Source organism: Oncorhynchus kisutch, linkage group LG20, assembly GCF_002021735.2.
Source record: "Oncorhynchus kisutch isolate 150728-3 linkage group LG20, Okis_V2, whole genome shotgun sequence".
NCBI classification, from domain to species: domain Eukaryota; kingdom Metazoa; phylum Chordata; class Actinopteri; order Salmoniformes; family Salmonidae; genus Oncorhynchus; species Oncorhynchus kisutch.
In genome coordinates, this window is record NC_034193.2 from 9318035 (window position 1) to 9338584 (window position 20550).

The window sequence follows — 20550 nt, forward strand, 5'->3', positions numbered from 1 at the left end:
CACAAGCACATTATTAGGTATTACTGTTGGAGCTAGAAACACAAGCATATTGTTAGGTATTACTGTTGGAGCTAGAAACACAAGCACATTATTAGGTATTACTGTTGGAGCTAGAAACACAAGCATATTGCTAGGTATTACTGTTGGAGCTAGAAACACAAGCATATTGTTAGGTATTACTGTACTGTTGGAGCTAGAAACACAAGCATATTGCTTGGTATTACTGTTGGAGCTAGAAACACAAGCATATTGCTAGGTATTACTGTACTGTTGGAGCTAGAAACACAAGCATATTGCTTGGTATTACTGTTGGAGCTAGAAAACACAAGCATATTGCTAGGTATTACTGTTGGAGCTAGAAACACAAGCATATTGCTAGGTATTACTGTACTGTTGGAGCTAGAAACACAAGCATATTGCTTGGTATTACTGTTGGAGCTAGAAACACAAGAATATTGCTAGATTACTGTTGGAGCTAGAAACACAAGCATATTGTTAGGTATTACTGTTGGAGCTAGAAACACAAGCATATTGTTAGGTATTACTGTTGGAGCTAGAAACACAAGCATATTGCTAGGTATTACTGTTGGAGCTAGAAACACAAGCATATTATTAGGTATTACTGTTGGAGCTAGAAACACAAGGATATTATTAGGTATTACTGTTGGAGCTAGAAACACAAGCACATTATTAGGTATTACTGTTGGAGCTAGAAACACAAGCATATTGCTAGGTATTACTGTACTGTTGGAGCTCGAGACACAAGCACATTATTAGGTATTACTGTTGGAGCTAGAAACACAAGCATATTGCTTGGTATTACTGTTGGAGCTAGAAACACAAGCATGTTGCTAGGTATTACTGTACTGTTGGAGCTAGAAACACAAGCATATTGCTTGGTATTACTGTTGGAGCTAGAAACACAAGCATATTGCTAGATTACTGTTGGAGCTAGAAACACAAGCATATTGTTAGGTATTACTGTTGGAGCTAGAAACACAAGCATATTGTTAGGTATTAAGGTTGGAGCTAGAAACACAAGCATATTGCTAGGTATTACTGTTGGAGCTAGAAACACAAGCATATTATTAGGTATTACTGTTGGAGCTAGAAACACAAGGATATTATTAGGTATTACTGTTGGAGCTAGAAACACAAGCACATTATTAGGTATTACTGTTGGAGCTAGAAACACAAGCATATTGCTAGGTATTACTGTACTGTTGGAGCTCGAGACACAAGCACATTATTAGGTATTACTGTTGGAGCTAGAAACACAAGCATATTGTTAGGTATTACTGTTGGAGCTGGAGACACAAGCACATTATTAGGTATTACTGTTGGAGCTAGAAACACAAGCATATTGTTAGGTATTACTGTTGGAGCTAGAAACACAAGCATATTGTTAGGTATTAATGTTGGAGCTAGACACACAAGCACATTATTAGGTATTACTGTACTGTTGGAGCTAGAGACACAAGCACATTATTAGGTATTACTGTTGGAGCTAGAAAAACAAGCATATTGCTAGGTATTACTGTTGGAGCTAGAAACAAAAGCATATTGTTAGGTATTACTGTTGGAGCTAGAAAAACAAGCATATTGCTAGGTATTACTGTTGGAGCTAGAAACACAAGCATATATTGCTAGGTATTACTGCACTGTTGGAGCTAGAAACACAAGCATATTGCTAGGTATTACTGTTGGAGCAAGAAACACAAGCATATTGCTAGGTATTACTGTACTGTTGGAGATCGAAACACAAGCACATTATTAGGTATTACTGTTGGAGCTAGAAACACAAGCATATTGCTAGGTATTACTGTTGGAGCTAGAAACACAAGCATATTGCTAGGTATTACTGCACTGTTGGAGCTAGAAACACAAATATATTGTTAGGTATTACTGTTGGAGCTAGAAACACAAGCATATTGCTAGGTATTACTGTACTGTTGGAGCTCGAAACACAAGCACATTATTAGGTATTACTGTTGGAGCTAGAAACACAAGCACATTATTAGGTATTACTGTTGGAGCTAGAAACACAAGCACATTATTAGGTATTACTGCACTGTTGGAGCTCGAAACACAAGCACATTATTAGGTATTACTGTTGGAGCTAGAAACACAAGCATATTGCTAGGTATTACTGTTGGAGCTAGAAACACAAGCATATTGTTAGGTATTATTGTTGGATCTAGAAACACAAGCATATTGCTAGGTATTACTGTACTGTTGGAGCTCGAGACACAAGCACATTATTAGGTATTACTGTTGGAGCTAGAAACACAAGCATATTGTTAGGTATTACTGTTGGAGCTAGAAACACAAGCACATTATTAGGTATTACTGTTGGAGCTAGAAACACAAGCACATTATTAGGTATTACTGTACTGTTGGAGCTAGAGACACAAGCACATTATTAGGTATTACTGTTGGAGCTAGAAACACAAGCATATTGTTAGGTATTACTGTACTGTTGGAGCTAGAGACACAAGCACATTATTAGGTATTACTGTTGGAGCTAGAAACACAAGCATATTGTTAGGTATTACTGTACTGTTGGAGCTAGAGAAACAAGCACATTATTAGGTATTATTGTTGGAGCTAGAAACACAAGCATATTGTTAGGTATTACTGTTGGAGCTAGAGACACAAGCACATTATTAGGTATTACTGTTGGAGCTAGAAACACAAGCATATTGCTAGGTATTACTGTTGGAGCTAGAAACACAAGCATATTGCTAGGTATTACTGTACTGTTGGAGCTAGAAACACAAGCATATTGCTTGGTATTACTGTTGGAGCTAGAAACACAAGCATATTGCTAGGTATTACTGTACTGTTGGAGCTAGAAACACAAGCATATTGCTTGGTATTACTGTTGGAGCTAGAAACACAAGCATATTGCTTGGTATTACTGTTGGAGCTAGAAACACAAGCATATTGTTAGGTATTACTGTTGGAGCTAGAAACACAAGCATATTGCTAGGTATTACTGTTGGAGCTAGAAACACAAGCATGTTGTTAGGTATTACTGTTGGAGCTAGAAACACAAGCATATTGTTAGGTATTACTGTTGGAGCTAGAAACACAAGCATATTACTAGGTATTACTGTTGGAGCTAGAAACACAAGCATATTGCTAGGTATTACTGTTGGAGCTAGAAACACAGGCATATTGCTAGATATTACTGTTGGAGCTAGAAACACAAGCATATTGCTAGGTATTACTGTTGGAGCTAGAAACACAAGCATATTGTTAGGTATTACTGTTGGAGCTAGAAACACAAGCATATTGCTAGGTATTACTGTACTGTTGGAGCTCGAGACACAAGCACATTAGTAGGTATTACTATTGGAGCTAGAAACACAAGCATATTGTTAGGTATTACTGTTGGAGCTAGAAACACAAGCACATTATTAGGTATTACTGTACTGTTGGAGCTAGAGACACAAGCACATTATTAGGTATTACTGTTGGAGCTAGAAACACAAGCACATTATTAGGTATTACTGTACTGTTGGAGCTAGATACACAAGCACATTATTAGGTATTACTGTTGGAGCTAGAAACACAAGCATATTGTTGGTATTACTGTTGGAGCTAGAGACACAAGCACATTATTAGGTATTACTGTTGGAGCTAGAAACACAAGCATATTGCTAGGTATTACTGTTGGAGCTAGAAACACAAGCATATTGTTAGGTATTACTGTTGGAGCTAGAAACACAAGCACATTATTAGGTATTACTGTTGGAGCTAGAAACACAAGCATATTGCTAGGTATTACTGTTGGAGCTAGAAACACAAGCATATTGCTTGTTATTACTGTTGGAGCTAGAAACACAAGCATATTGCTAGATTACTGTTGGAGCTAGAAACACAAGCATATTGTTAGGTATTACTGTTGGAGCTAGAAACACAAGCATATTGTTAGGTATTACTGTTGGAGCTAGAAACACAAGCATATTGCTAGGTATTACTGTTGGAGCTAGAAACACAAGCATATTATTAGGTATTACTGTTGGAGCTAGAAACACAAGGATATTATAAGGTATTACTGTTGGAGCTAGAAACACAAGCACATTATTAGGTATTACTGTTGGAGCTAGAAACACAAGCATATTGCTAGGTATTACTGTACTGTTGGAGCTCGAGACACAAGCACATTATTAGGTATTACTGTTGGAGCTAGAAACACAAGCATATTGCTAGGTATTACTGTACTGTTGGAGCTGGAGACACAAGCACATTATTAGGTATTACTGTTGGAGCTAGAAACACAAGCATATTGTTAGGTATTACTGTTGGAGCTAGAAACACAAGCACATTATTAGGTATTACTGTACTGTTGGAGCTAGAGACATAAGCACATTATTAGGTATTACTGTTGGAGCTAGAACACAAGCATATTTTTAGGTATTACTGTACTGTTGGAGCTAGAGACACAAGCACATTATTAGGTATTACTGTTGGAGCTAGAAACACAAGCATATTGTTAGGTATTACTGTACTGTTGGAGCTAGAGACACAAGCACATTATTAGGTATTACTGTTGGAGCTAGAAACACAAGCATATTGTTAGGTATTACTGTTGGAGCTAGAGTCACAAGCACATTATTAGGTATTACTGTTGGAGCTAGAAACACAAGCATATTGCTAGGTATTACTGTTGGAGCTAGAAACACAAGCACATTATTAGGTATTACTGTACTGTTGGAGCTAGAGACACAAGCACATTATTAGGTATTACTGTTGGAGCTAGAAACACAAGCATATTGTTAGGTATTACTGTTGGAGCCAGAAACACAAGCATATTGCTAGGTATTACTGTTGGAGCTAGAAACACAAGCATATTGTTAGGTATTACTGTTGGAGCTAGAAACACAAGCACATTATTAGGTATTACTGTTGGAGCTAGAAACACAAGCATATTGCTAGGTATTACTGTTGGAGCTAGAAACACAAGCATATTGCTAGGTATTACTGCACTGTTGGAGCTAGAAACACAAGCATATTGCTTGGTATTACTGTTGGAGCTAGAACACAAGCATATTGCTAGGTATTACTGTACTGTTGGAGCTAGAAACACAAGCATATTGCTTGGTATTACTGTTGGAGCTAGAAACACAAGCATATTGCTAGATTACTGTTGGAGCTAGAAACACAAGCATATTGTTAGGTATTACTGTTGGAGCTAGAAACACAAGCATATTGTTAGGTATTACTGTTGGAGCTAGAAACACAAGCATATTGCTAGGTATTACTGTTGGAGCTAGAAACACAAGCATATTATTAGGTATTACTGTTGGAGCTAGAAACACAAGGATATTATTAGGTATTACTGTTGGAGCTAGAAACACAAGCACATTATTAGGTATTACTGTTGGAGCTAGAAACACAAGCATATTGCTAGGTATTACTGTACTGTTGGAGCTCGAGACACAAGCACATTATTAGGTATTACTGTTGGAGCTAGAAACACAGCATATTGTTAGGTATTACTGTTGGAGCTAGAAACACAAGCATATTGCTAGGTATTACTGTACTGTTGGAGCTCGAGACACAAGCACATTATTAGGTATTACTGTTGGAGCTAGAAACACAGCATATTGTTAGGTATTACTGTTGGAGCTAGAAACACAAGCATATTGCTAGGTATTACTGTACTGTTGGAGCTGGAGACACAAGCACATTATTAGGTATTACTGTTGGAGCTAGAACACAAGCATATTGTTAGGTATTACTGTTGGAGCTAGAAACACAAGCACGTTATTAGGTATTACTGTACTGTTGAGCTAGAGACACAATCACATTATTAGGTATTACTGTTGGAGCTAGAAACACAAGCATATTGTTAGGTATTACTGTAATGTTGGAGCTAGAGACACAAGCACATTATTAGGTATTACTGTTGGAGCTAGAAACACAAGCATATTGTTAGGTATTACTGTACTGTTGGAGCTAGAGACACAAGCACATTATTAGGTATTACTGTTGGAGCTAGAAACACAAGCATATTTTTAGGTATTACTGTTGGAGCTAGAGACACAAGCACATTATTAGGTATTACTGTTGGAGCTAGAAACACAAGCATATTGCTAGGTATTACTGTTGGAGCTAGAAACACAAGCATATTGTTAGGTATTACTGTTGGAGCTAGAAACACAAGCACATTATTAGGTATTACTGTTGGAGCTAGAAACACAAGCATATTGCTAGGTATTGCTGTTGGAGCTAGAAACACAAGCATATTGCTAGGTATTACTGTACTGTTGGAGCTAGAAACACAAGCATATTGCTTGGTATTACTGTTGGAGCTAGAAACACAAGCATATTGCTAGGTATTACTGTACTGTTGGAGCTAGAAACACAAGCATATTGCTTGGTATTACTGTTGGAGCTAGAAACACAAGCATATTGCTAGATTACTGTTGGAGCTAGAAACACAAGCATATTGTTAGGTATTACTGTTGGAGCTAGAAACACAAGCATATTGTTAGGTATTACTGTTGGAGCTAGAAACACAAGCATATTGCTAGGTATTACTGTTGGAGCTAGAAACACAAGCATATTATTAGGTATTACTGTTGGAGCTAGAAACACAAGATATTATTAGGTATTACTGTTTGGAGCTAGACACAAGCACATTATTAGGTATTACTGTTGGAGCTAGAAACCAAGCATATTGCTAGGTATTACTGTACTGTTGGAGCTCGAGACACAAGCACATTATTAGGTATTACTGTTGGAGCTAGAAACACAAGCATATTGTTAGGGTATTACTGTTGGAGCTAGAAACACAAGCATATTGCTAGTATTACTGTACTGTTGGAGCTCGAGACACAAGCCACATTATTAGGTATTACTGTTGGAGCTAGAAACACAAGCATATTGTTAGGTATTACTGTTGGAGCTAGAAACACAAGCATATTGCTAGGTATTACTGTACTGTTGGAGCTGGAGACACAACACATTATTAGGTATTACTGTTGGAGATAGAAACACCAAGCATATTGTTAGGTATTACTGTTGGAGCTAGAAACACAAGCAGTTATTAGGTATTACTGTACTGTTGGGAGCTAGAGACACAAGCACATTATTAGGTAATTACTGTTGGAGCTAGAAACACAAGCATATTGTTAGGTATTACTGTACTGTTGGAGCTAGAGACACAAGCACATTATTAGGTATTACTGTTGGAGCTAGAAACACAAGCATATTTTTAGGTATTACTGTTGGAGCTAGAGACACAAGCACATTATAGGTATTACTGTTGGAGCTAGAAACACAAGCATATTGCTAGGTATTACTGTTGGAGCTAGAAACACAAGCATATTGTTAGGGTATTACTGTTGGAGCTAGAAACACAAGCAACATTATTAGGTATTACTGTTGGAGCTAGAAACACAAGCATATTGCTAGGTATTGCTGTTGGAGCTAGAAACACAAGCATATTGCTAGGTATTACTGTACTGTTGGAGCTAGAAACACAAGCATATTGCTTGGTATTACTGTTGGAAGGCTAGAAAACACAGCATATTGCTAGGTATTACTGTACTTTGTGGAGCTAGAAAAACAAGCATATTGGCTTGGTATTATGTTGGAGCTAGAAACACAAGCATATTGCTAGATTACTGTTGGAGCTAGAAACACCAAGCATATTGTTAGGTATTACTGTTGGAGCTAGAAACACAAGCATATTGTTAGGTATTACTGTTGGAGCTAGAAACACAAGCATATTGCTAGGTATTACTGTTGGAGCTAGAAACACAAGCATATTATTAGGTATTACTGTTGGAGCTAGAAACACAAGGATATTATTAGGTATTACTGTTGGAGCTAGAAACACAAGCACATTATTAGGTATTTACTGTTGGAGCTAGAAACACAAGCATATTGCTAGGTATTACTGTCTGTTGGAGCTCGAGACACAAGCACATTATTAGGTATTACTGTTGGAGCTAGAAACACAAGCATATTGTTAGGTATTACTGTTGGAGCTAGAAACACAAGCATATTGCTAGGTAATTACTGTACTGTTGGAGCTCGAGACACAAGCACATTATTAGGTATTACTGTTGGAGCTAGAAACACAAGCATATTGTTAGGTATTACTGTTGGAGCTAGAAACACAAGCATATTGCTAGGTATTACTGTACTGTTGGAGCTGGAGACACAAGCACATTATTAGGTATTATGTTGGAGCTAGAAACACAAGCATATTGTTAGGTATTACTGTTGGAGCTAGAACACAGCACGTTATTAGGTATTACTGTAGCTGTTGGAGCTAGAGACAAAGCACATTATTAGGTATTACTGTTGGAGCTAGAAACACAAGCATATTGTTAGGTATTACTGTAATGTTGGAGCTAGCGACACAAGCACATTATTAGGTATTACTGTTGGAGCTAGAAACACAAGCATATTGTTAGGTATTACTGTACTGTTGGAGCTAGAGACACAAGCACATTATTAGGTATTACTGTTGGAGCTAGAAACACAAGCATATTTTAGGTATTACTGTTGGAGCTAGAGACACAAGCACATTATTAGGTATTACTGTTGGAGCTAGAAACAAGCCTATTGCTAGGTATTACTGTTGGAGCTAGAAACAGAAGCATATTGTTAGGTATTACTGTTGGAGCTAGAAACACAAGCACATTATTAGGTATTACTGTTGGAGCTAGAAACACAAGCATATTGTTAGGTATTACTGTTGGAGCTAGAAACACAAGCATATTGTTAGGTATTACTGTTGGAGCTAGAAACACAAGCATATTGTTAGGTATTACTGTTGGAGCTAGAAACACAAGCATATTGCTAGGTATTACTGTTGGAGCTAGAAACACAAGCATATTGCTAGGTATTACTGTTGGAGCTAGAAACACAAGCATATTGCTAGGTATTACTGTTGGAGCTAGAAACACAAGCATATTGTTAGGTATTACTGTTGGAGCTAGAAACACAAGCATATTGCTAGGTATTATTACTGTTGGAGCTAGAAACACAAGCATATTGCTTAGGTATTACTGTTGGAGCTAGAAACACAAGCATATTGTTAGGTATTACTGTTGGAGCTAGAAACACAAGCATATTGTTAGGTATTACTGTTGGAGCTAGAAACACAAGCATATTGCTAGGTATTACTGTTGGAGCTAGAAACACAAGCATATTGCTGGTATTACTGTTGGAGCTAGAAACACAAGCATATTGTTAGGTATTACTGTTGGAGCTAGAAACACAAGCATATTGTTATGTATTACTGTTGGAGCTAGAAACACAAGCATATTGTTAGGTATTACTGTTGGAGCTAGAAACACAAGCATATTGCTAGGTATTACGTACTGTTGGAGCTAGAACACAGCATATTATTGGTATTACTGTTGGAGCTAGAACACAAGCATATTTTAGGTATTAGCTGTTGGAGCTAGAAACACAAGCAATTATTAGGTATTACTGTTGGAGCTAGAAACAAAGCATATTGCTAGTATTACTGTTGGAGCTAGAAACACAAGCATATTGTTAGGTATTACTGTTGGAGCTAGAAACACAAGCATATTGTTGTATTACTGTTGGAGCTAGAAACACAAGCATATTGCTAGGTATTACTGTTGGAGCTAGAAACACAAGCATATTAGCTAGGTATTAACTAGTTACTGTTGGAGCTAGAACACAAGCAATTGTTAGGTATTACTGTTGGAGCTAGAAACACAAGCATATTGCTAGGTATTACTGTTGGAGCTAGAAACACAAGCATATTGCTAGGTATTACTGTTGGAGCTAGAAACACAAGCATATTGTTAGGTATTACTGTTGGAGCTAGAAACACAAGCATATTGTTAGGTATTACTGTTGGAGCTAGAAACACAAGCATATTGCTAGGTATTACTGTTGGAGCTAGAAACACAAGCATATTGTTAGGTATTACTGTTGGAGCTAGAAACACAAGCATATTGTTAGGTATTACTGTTGGAGCTAGAAACACAAGCATATTGTTAGGTATTACTGTTGGAGCTAGAAACACAAGCATATTGTTAGGTATTACTGTTGGAGCTAGAAACACAAGCATATTGCTAGGTATTACTGTTGGAGCTAGAAACACAAGCATATTGTTAGGTATTACTGTTGGAGCTAGAAACACAAGCATATTGCTAGGTATTACTGTTGGAGCTAGAAACACAAGCATATTGCTAGGTATTACTGTTGGAGCTAGAAACACAAGCATATTGCTAGGTATTACTGTTGGAGCTAGAAACACAAGCATATTGTTAGGTATTACTGTTGGAGCTAGAAACACAAGCATATTGTTAGGTATTACTGTTGGAGCTAGAAACACAAGCATATTGTTAGGTATTACTGTTGGAGCTAGAAACACAAGCATATTGTTAGGTATTACTGTTGGAGCTAGAAACACAAGCATATTGTTAGGTATTACTGTTGGAGCTAGAAACACAAGCATATTGTTAGGTATTACTGTTGGAGCTAGAAACACAAGCATATTGTTAGGTATTACTGTTGGAGCTAGAAACACAAGCATATTGTTAGGTATTACTGTTGGAGCTAGAAACACAAGCATATTGTTAGGTATTACTGTTGGAGCTAGAAACACAAGCATATTGTTAGGTATTACTGTTGGAGCTAGAAACACAAGCATATTGCTAGGTATTACTGTACTGTTGGAGCTAGAAACACAAGCATATTATTAGGTATTACTGTTGGAGCTAGAAACACAAGCATATTGCTAGGTATTACTGTTGGAGCTAGAAACACAAGCATATTGTTAGGTATTACTGTTGGAGCTAGAAACACAAGCATATTGTTAGGTATTACTGTTGGAGCTAGAAACACAAGCATATTGTTAGGTATTACTGTTGGAGCTAGAAACACAAGCATATTGCTAGGTATTACTGTTGGAGCTAGAAACACAAGCATATTGTTAGGTATTACTGTTGGAGCTAGAAACACAAGCATATTGTTAGGTATTACTGTTGGAGCTAGAAACACAAGCATATTGCTAGGTATTACTGTTGGAGCTAGAAACACAAGCATATTGTTAGGTATTACTGTTGGAGCTAGAAACACAAGCATATTGCTAGGTATTACTGTTGGAGCTAGAAACACAAGCATATTGCTAGGTATTACTGTTGGAGCTAGAAACACAAGCATATTGTTAGGTATTACTGTTGGAGCTAGAAACACAAGCATATTGTTAGGTATTACTGTTGGAGCTAGAAACACAAGCATATTGCTAGGTATTACTGTTGGAGCTAGAAACACAAGCATATTGTTAGGTATTACTGTTGGAGCTAGAAACACAAGCATATTGTTAGGTATTACTGTTGGAGCTAGAAACACAAGCATATTGTTAGGTATTACTGTTGGAGCTAGAAACACAAGCATATTGTTAGGTATTACTGTTGGAGCTAGAAACACAAGCATATTGTTAGGTATTACTGTTGGAGCTAGAAACACAAGCATATTGTTAGGTATTACTGTTGGAGCTAGAAACACAAGCATATTGTTAGGTATTACTGTTGGAGCTAGAAACACAAGCATATTATTAGGTATTACTGTTGGAGCTAGAAACACAAGCATATTGTTAGGTATTACTGTTGGAGCTAGAAACACAAGCACATTATTAGGTATTACTGTTGGAGCTAGAAACACAAGCATATTGCTAGGTATTACTGTTGGAGCTAGAAACACAAGCATATTATTAGGTATTACTGTTGGAGCTAGAAACACAAGCATATTGTTAGGTATTACTGTTGGAGCTAGAAACACAAGCATATTGTTAGGTATTACTGTTGGAGCTAGAAACACAAGCATATTGCTAGGTATTACTGTTGGAGCTAGAAACACAAGCATATTGCTAGGTATTAACTGTACTGTTGGAGCTTAGAAAACACAGCCATATTGCTAAGGTATTACTGTACTGTTGGAGCTGGAGACACAAGCACATTATTAGGTAATTACTGTTGGAGCTAGAAACACAAGCATATTGTTAGGTATTACTGGTTGGAGCTAGAAACACAGCACATTAATTAGGTATATACTGTACTGTTGGAAGCTAGAGACGACAAGCACATTATTAGGTATTATCTGTTGGAGATAAGAAACACAAGCATATTGCTAGGCTATTACTGTTGGATGCTAGAAACACAGAGCATATTGTTAGGTATTACTGTTGGAGCTAGAAAACAAGCATATTGTTAGGTATTACTGTTGGAGCTAGAAACACAGCATATTGCTAGGTATTACTGTTTGGAGCTAGAAACACAAGCATATTGTTAGGTATTACTGTTGGAGCTAGAAACACAAGCATATTGTTAGGTATTACTGTTGGAGCTAGAAACACAAGCATATTGCTAGGTATTACTGTTGGAGCTAGAAACACAAGCATATTGCTAGGTATTACTGTTGGAGCTAGAAACACAAGCATATTGCTAGGTATTACTGTTGGAGCTAGAAACACAAGCATATTGCTAGGTATTACTGTTGGAGCTAGAAACACAAGCATATTGTTAGGTATTACTGTTGGAGCTAGAAACACAAGCATATTGTTAGGTATTACTGTTGGAGCTAGAAACACAAGCATATTGCTAGGTATTACTGTTGGAGCTAGAAACACAAGCATATTGTTAGGTATTACTGTTGGAGCTAGAAACACAAGCATATTGTTAGGTATTACTGTTGGAGCTAGAAACACAAGCATATTGCTAGGTATTACTGTTGGAGCTAGAAACACAAGCATATTGCTAGGTATTACTGTTGGAGCTAGAAACACAAGCATATTGTTAGGTATTACTGTTGGAGCTAGAAACACAAGCATATTGCTAGGTATTACTGTTGGAGCTAGAAACACAAGCATATTGTTAGGTATTACTGTTGGAGCTAGAAACACAAGCATATTGTTAGGTATTACTGTTGGAGCTAGAAACACAAGCATATTGTTATGTATTACTGTACTGTTGGAGCTAGAAACACAAGCATATTGTTAGGTATTACTGTTGGAGCTAGAAACACAAGCATATTGTTAGGTATTACTGTTGGAGCTAGAAACACAAGCATATTATTAGGTATTACTGTTGGAGCTAGAAACACAAGCATATTATTAGGTATTACTGTTGGAGCTAGAAACACAAGCATATTATTAGGTATTACTGTTGGAGCTAGAAACACAAGCATATTGTTAGGTATTACTGTTGGAGCTAGAAACACAAGCATATTGTTAGGTATTACTGTTGGAGCTAGAAACACAAGCATATTGTTAGGTATTACTGTTGGAGCTAGAAACACAAGCATATTGTTGGGTATTACTGTTGGAGCTAGAGACACAAGCACATTATTAGGTATTACTGTTGGAGCTAGAAACACAAGAATATTGCTAGGTATTACTGTTGGAGCTAGAAACACAAGCATATTGTTAGGTATTACTGTTGGAGCTAGAAACACAAGCATATTGTTAGGTATTACTGTACTGTTGGAGCTAGAAACACAAGCATATTGCTAGGTATTACTGTACTGTTGGAGCTAGAAACACAAGCATATTGCTTGGTATTACTGTTGGAGCTAGAAACACAAGCATATTGCTAGATTACTGTTGGAGCTAGAAACACAAGCATATTGTTAGGTATTACTGTTGGAGCTAGAAACACAAGCATATTGTTAGGTATTACTGTTGGAGCTAGAAACACAAGCATATTGCTAGGTATTACTGTTGGAGCTAGAAACACAAGCATATTATTAGGTATTACTGTTGGAGCTAGAAACACAAGGATATTATTAGGTATTACTGTTGGAGCTAGAAACACAAGCAGATTATTAGGTATTACTGTTGGAGCTAGAAACACAAGCATATTGCTAGGTATTACTGTACTATTTGAGCTCGAGACACAAGCACATTATTAGGTATTACTGTTGGAGCTAGAAACACAAGCATATTGTTAGGTATTACTGTTGGAGCTAGAAACACAAGCATATTGTTAGGTATTACTGTACTGTTGGAGCTAGAAACACAAGCATATTATTAGGTATTACTGTACTGTTGGAGCTAGAAACACAAGCATATTGCTAGGTATTACTGTACTGTTGGAGCTAGAAACACAAGCATATTGCTTGGTATTACTGTTGGAGCTAGAAACACAAGCATATTGCTAGATTACTGTTGGAGCTAGAAACACACGCATATTGTTAGGTATTACTGTTGGAGCTAGAAACACAAGCATATTGTTAGGTATTACTGTTGGAGCTAGAAACACAAGCATATTGCTAGGTATTACTGTTGGAGCTAGAAACACAAGCATATTATTAGGTATTACTGTTGGAGCTAGAAACACAAGGATATTATTAGGTATTACTGTTGGAGCTAGAAACACAAGCACATTATTAGGTATTACTGTTGGAGCTAGAAACACAAGCACATTATTAGGTATTACTGTTGGAGCTAGAAACACAAGCATATTGTTAGGTATTACTGTTGGAGCTAGAAACACAAGCACATTATTAGGTATTACTGTACTGTTGGAGCTAGAGACACAAGCACATTATTAGGTATTACTGTTGGAGCTAGAAACACAAGCATATTGCTAGGTATTACTGTTGGAGCTAGAAACACAAGCATATTGCTAGGTATTACTGTTGGAGCTAGAAACACAAGCATGTTGTTAGGTATTACTGTTGGAGCTAGAAACACAAGCATATTGTTAGGTATTACTGTTGGAGCTAGAAACACAAGCATATTGCTAGGTATTACTGTTGGAGCTAGAAACACAAGCATATTGCTAGGTATTACTGTTGGAGCTAGAAACACAAGCATATTGCTAGGTATTACTGTTGGAGCTAGAAACACAGGCATATTGCTAGGTATTACTGTTGGAGCTAGAAACACAAGCATATTGCTAGGTATTACTGTTGGAGCTAGAAACACAAGCATATTGTTAGGTATTACTGTTGGAGCTAGAAACACAAGCATATTGCTAGGTATTACTGTACTGTTGGAGCTCGAGACACAAGCACATTATTAGGTATTACTGTTGGAGCTAGAAACACAAGCATATTGTTAGGTATTACTGTTGGAGCTAGAAACACAAGCACATTATTAGGTATTACTGTTGGAGCTAGAAACACAAGCACATTATTAGGTATTACTGTACTGTTGGAGCTAGAGACACAAGCACATTATTAGGTATTACTGTTGGAGCTAGAAACACAAGCATATTGTTAGGTATTACTGTTGGAGCTAGAAACACAAGCACATTATTAGGTATTACTGTACTGTTGGAGCTAGATACACAAGCACATTATTAGGTATTACTGTTGGAGCTAGAAACACAAGCATATTGTTGGGTATTACTGTTGGAGCTAGAGACACAAGCACATTATTAGGTATTACTGTTGGAGCTAGAAACACAAGCATATTGCTAGGTATTACTTTTGGAGCTAGAAACACAAGCATATTGCTAGGTATTACTGTTGGAGCTAGAAACACAAGCATATTGTTAGGTATTACTGTACTGTTGGAGCTAGAAACACAAGCATATTGCTAGGTATTACTGTACTGTTGGAGCTAGAAACACAAGCATATTGCTTGGTATTACTGTTGGAGCTAGAAACACAAGCATATTGCTAGATTACTGTTGGAGCTAGAAACACAAGCATATTGTTAGGTATTACTGTTGGAGCTAGAAACACAAGCATATTGTTAGGTATTACTGTTGGAGCTAGAAACACAAGCATATTGCTAGGTATTACTGTTGGAGCTAGAAACACAAGCATATTATTAGGTATTACTGTTGGAGCTAGAAACACAAGGATATTATTAGGTATTACTGTTGGAGCTAGAAACACAAGCAGATTATTAGGTATTACTGTTGGAGCTAGAAACACAAGCATATTGCTAGGTATTACTGTACTATTGGAGCTCGAGACACAAGCACATTATTAGGTATTACTGTTGGAGCTAGAAACACCAAGCATATTTTTAGGTATTACTGTTGGAGCTAGAAACACAAGCATATTGTTAGGTATTACTGTACTGTTGGAGCTAGAAACACAAGCATATTATTAGGTATTACTGTACTGTTGGAGCTAGAAACACAAGCATATTGCTAGGTATTACTGTACTGTTGGAGCTAGAAACACAAGCATATTGCTTGGTATTACTGTTGGAGCTAGAAACACAAGCATATTGCTAGATTACTGTTGGAGCTAGAAACACACGCATATTGTTAGGTATTACTGTTGGAGCTAGAAACACAAGCATATTGTTAGGTATTACTGTTGGAGCTAGAAACACAAGCATATTGCTAGGTATTACTGTTGGAGCTAGAAACACAAGCATATTATTAGGTATTACTGTTGGAGCTAGAAACACAAGGATATTATTAGGTATTACTGTTGGAGCTAGAAACACAAGCACATTATTAGGTATTACTGTTGGAGCTAGAAACACAAGCACATTATTAGGTATTACTGTTGGAGCTAGAAACACAAGCATATTGTTAGGTATTACTGTTGGAGCTAGAAACACAAGCACATTATTAGGTATTACTGTACTGTTGGAGCTAGAGACACAAGCACATTATTAGGTATTACTGTTGGAGCTAGAAACACAAGCATATTGCTAGGTATTACTGTTGGAGCTAGAAACACAAGCATATTGTTAGGTATTACTGTACTGTTGGAGCTAGAAACACAAGCATATTATTAGGTATTACTGTACTGTTGGAGCTAGAAACACAAGCATATTGCTAGGTATTACTGTACTGTTGGAGCTAGAAACACAAGCATATTGCTTGGTATTACTGTTGGAGCTAGAAACACAAGCATATTGCTAGATTACTGTTGGAGCTAGAAACACACGCATATTATTAGGTATTACTGTTGGAGCTAGAAACACAAGGATATTATTAGGTATTACTGTTGGAGCTAGAAACACAAGCACATTATTAGGTATTACTGTTGGAGCTAGAAACACAAGCACATTATTAGGTATTACTGTTGGAGCTAGAAACACAAGCATATTGTTAGGTATTACTGTTGGAGCTAGAAACACAAGCACATTATTAGGTATTACTGTACTGTTGGAGCTAGAGACACAAGCACATTATTAGGTATTACTGTTGGAGCTAGAAACACAAGCATATTGCTAGGTATTACTGTTGGAGCTAGAAACACAAGCATATTGTTAGGTATTACTGTTGGAGCTAGAAAAACAAGCATATTGTTAGGTATTACTGTTGGAGCTAGAAACACAAGCATATTGCTAGGTATTACTGTTGGAGCTAGAAACACAAGCATATTGCTAGGTATTACTGCACTGTTGGAGCTAGAAACACAAGCATATTGCTAGGTATTACTGTTGGAGCAAGAAACACAAGCATATTGCTAGGTATTACTGTACTGTTGGAGCTCGAAACACAAGCACATTATTAGGTATTACTGTTGGAGCTAGAAACACAAGCATATTGCTAGGTATTACTGTTGGAGCTAGAAACACAAGCATATTGCTAGGTATTACTGTTGGAGCTAGAAACACAAGCATATTGTTAGGTATTACTGTTGGAGCTAGAAACACAAGCATATTGCTAGGTATTACTGTACTGTTGGAGCTCGAGACACAAGCACATTATTAGGTATTACTGTTGGAGCTAGAAACACAAGCATATTGTTAGGTATTACTGTTGGAGCTAGAAACACAAGCACATTATTAGGTATTACTGTTGGAGGTAGAAACACAAGCACATTATTAGGTATTACTGTACTGTTGGAGCTAGAGACGCAAGCACATTATTAGGTATTACTGTTGGAGCTAGAAACACAAGCATATTGTTAGGTATTACTGTACTGTTGGAGCTAGAGACACAAGCACATTATTAGGTATTACTGTTGGAGCTAGAAACACAAGCATATTGTTAGGTATTACAGTACTGTTGGAGCTAGAGACACAAGCACATTATTAGGTATTACTGTTGGAGCTAGAAACACAAGCATATTGTTAGGTATTACTGTTGGAGCTAGAGACACAAGTACATTATTAGGTATTACTGTTGGAGCTAGAAACACAAGCATATTGCTAGGTATTACTGTTGGAGCTAGAAACACAAGCATATTGTTAGGTATTACTGTTGGAGCTAGAAACACAAGCACATTATTAGGTATTACTGTTGGAGCTAGAAACACAAGCATATTGCTAGGTATTACTGTTGGAGCTAGAAACACAAGCATATTGCTAGGTATTACTGTACTGTTGGAGCTAGAAACACAAGCATATTGCTTGGTATTACTGTTGGAGCTAGAAACACAAGCATATTGCTAGGTATTACTGTACTGTTGGAGCTAGAAACACAAGCAAATTGCTTGGTATTACTGTTGGAGCTAGAAACACAAGCATATTGCTAGATTACTGTTGGAGCTAGAAACACAAGCATATTGTTAGGTATTACTGTTGGAGCTAGAAACACAAGCATATTGTTAGGTATTACTGTTGGAGCTAGAAACACAAGCATATTGCTAGGTATTACTGTTGGAGCTAGAAACACAAGCATATTATTAGGTATTACTGTTGGAGCTAGAAACACAAGGATATTATTAGGTATTACTGTTGGAGCTAGAAACACAAGCACATTATTAGGTATTACTGTTGGAGCTAGAAACACAAGCATATTGCTAGGTATTACTGTACTGTTGGAGCTCGAGACACAAGCACATTATTAGGTATTACTGTTGGAGCTAGAAACACAAGCATATTGTTAGGTATTACTGTTGGAGCTAGAAACACAAGCATATTGCTAGGTATTACTGTACTGTTGGAGCTGGAGACACAAGCACATTAGTAGGTATTACTGTTGGAGCTAGAAACACAAGCATATTGTTAGGTATTACTGTTGGAGCTAGAAACACAAGCACATTATTAGGTATTACTGTTGGAGCTAGAAACACAAGCACATTATTAGGTATTACTGCACTGTTGGAGCCCGAAACACAAGCACATTATTAGGTATTACTGTTGGAGCTAGAAACACAAGCATATTGCTAGGTATTACTGTTGGAGCTAGAAACACAAGCATATTGCTAGGTATTACTGTTGGAGCTAGAAACACAAGCATATTGTTAGGTATTACTGTTGGAGCTAGAAACACAAGCATATTGTTAGGTATTACTGTTGGAGCTAGAAACAAGCATATTGCTAGGTATTACTGTTGGAGCTAGAAACACAAGCATATTGCTAGGTATTACTGTACTGTTGGAGCTAGAAACACAAGCATATTGTTAGGTATTACTGTTGGAGCTAGAAACACAAGCATATTGCTAGGTATTACTGTACTGTTGGAGCTCGAAACACAAGCACATTATTAGGTATTACTGTTGGAGCTAGAAACACAAGCATATTGTTAGGTATTACTGTTGGAGCTAGAAACACAAGCACATTGTTAGGTATTACTGTTGGAGCTAGAAACACAAGCACATTATTAGGTATTACTGCACTGTTGGAGCTAGAAACACAAGCATATTGCTAGGTATTACTGTTGGAGCTAGAAACACAAGCACATTATTAGTTATTACTGTTGGAGCTAGAAACACAAGCACATTATTAGGTATTACTGCACTGTTGGAGCTCGAAACACAAGCATTTCACTATACCTGTGATGACATCTGCAAATCTGTGCATGCAAACAATGCCTTTATTTGATTTCTCAACTGTTGGCCAGCCTCTTTTATATGTGTGACTACATTAGTGATGTGCAACCACTATACCCTGTTCTCTCAGTGAAGGCAGGCTGCCCAGGGATTAGCTGTACTATGCTGCTGATGATTGGTGCCTCTTGACTCTCCTTCCTAGTTGAGCTGAGCGTTCTGGGGTTTGGGACAGAGTAAACGAGGGTAATATATTCCCATGGGTCGGTGTTTTGAGAGGCTGGATCTCACACAGACACACATGCATGCACACGCACACACACACACACACACACACACACACACACACACACACACACACACACACACACACACACACACACACACACACACACACACACACACACACACACACACACACACACACACACACACCTCATCCTTGTGCTACAGTATGTATGCGGCCGTGTGTTTCTCCCCTGGGGGCAGTAGGCTGACGCCCCTAGGTGTGTGTGTGTAGGTGGCCCTGTATTTCTTTCCGGTGGGCAGTATGCTGCGGGTACGTAGAAGGAAATTTCCAGCCATCGACTGGTTCAATGCTTGGCCACAGGAGGCGCTGGAGTCTGTTCCTACAGAAGGTCGACAACATCGAGATGATGCGCACACACAGGCACACAACAACAGAATCACACAATCACTAATTTCCCGGAACCGACAGAGTCAGTGGGAACATACTGTACTCCTCACATCCTTTCTCCTCTCTCCTCACGTCCTCTCTCCTCAAGTCCTCTCTCCTCACGTACTTGCTCCTCTCTCCTCGCCTCCTTCTCACAACCCATTGGAGGAGAAGTGCAATGAGAGGGGAGAGAGTAGGTTGAAGTATAGATGAGCTGATACCACAGGATG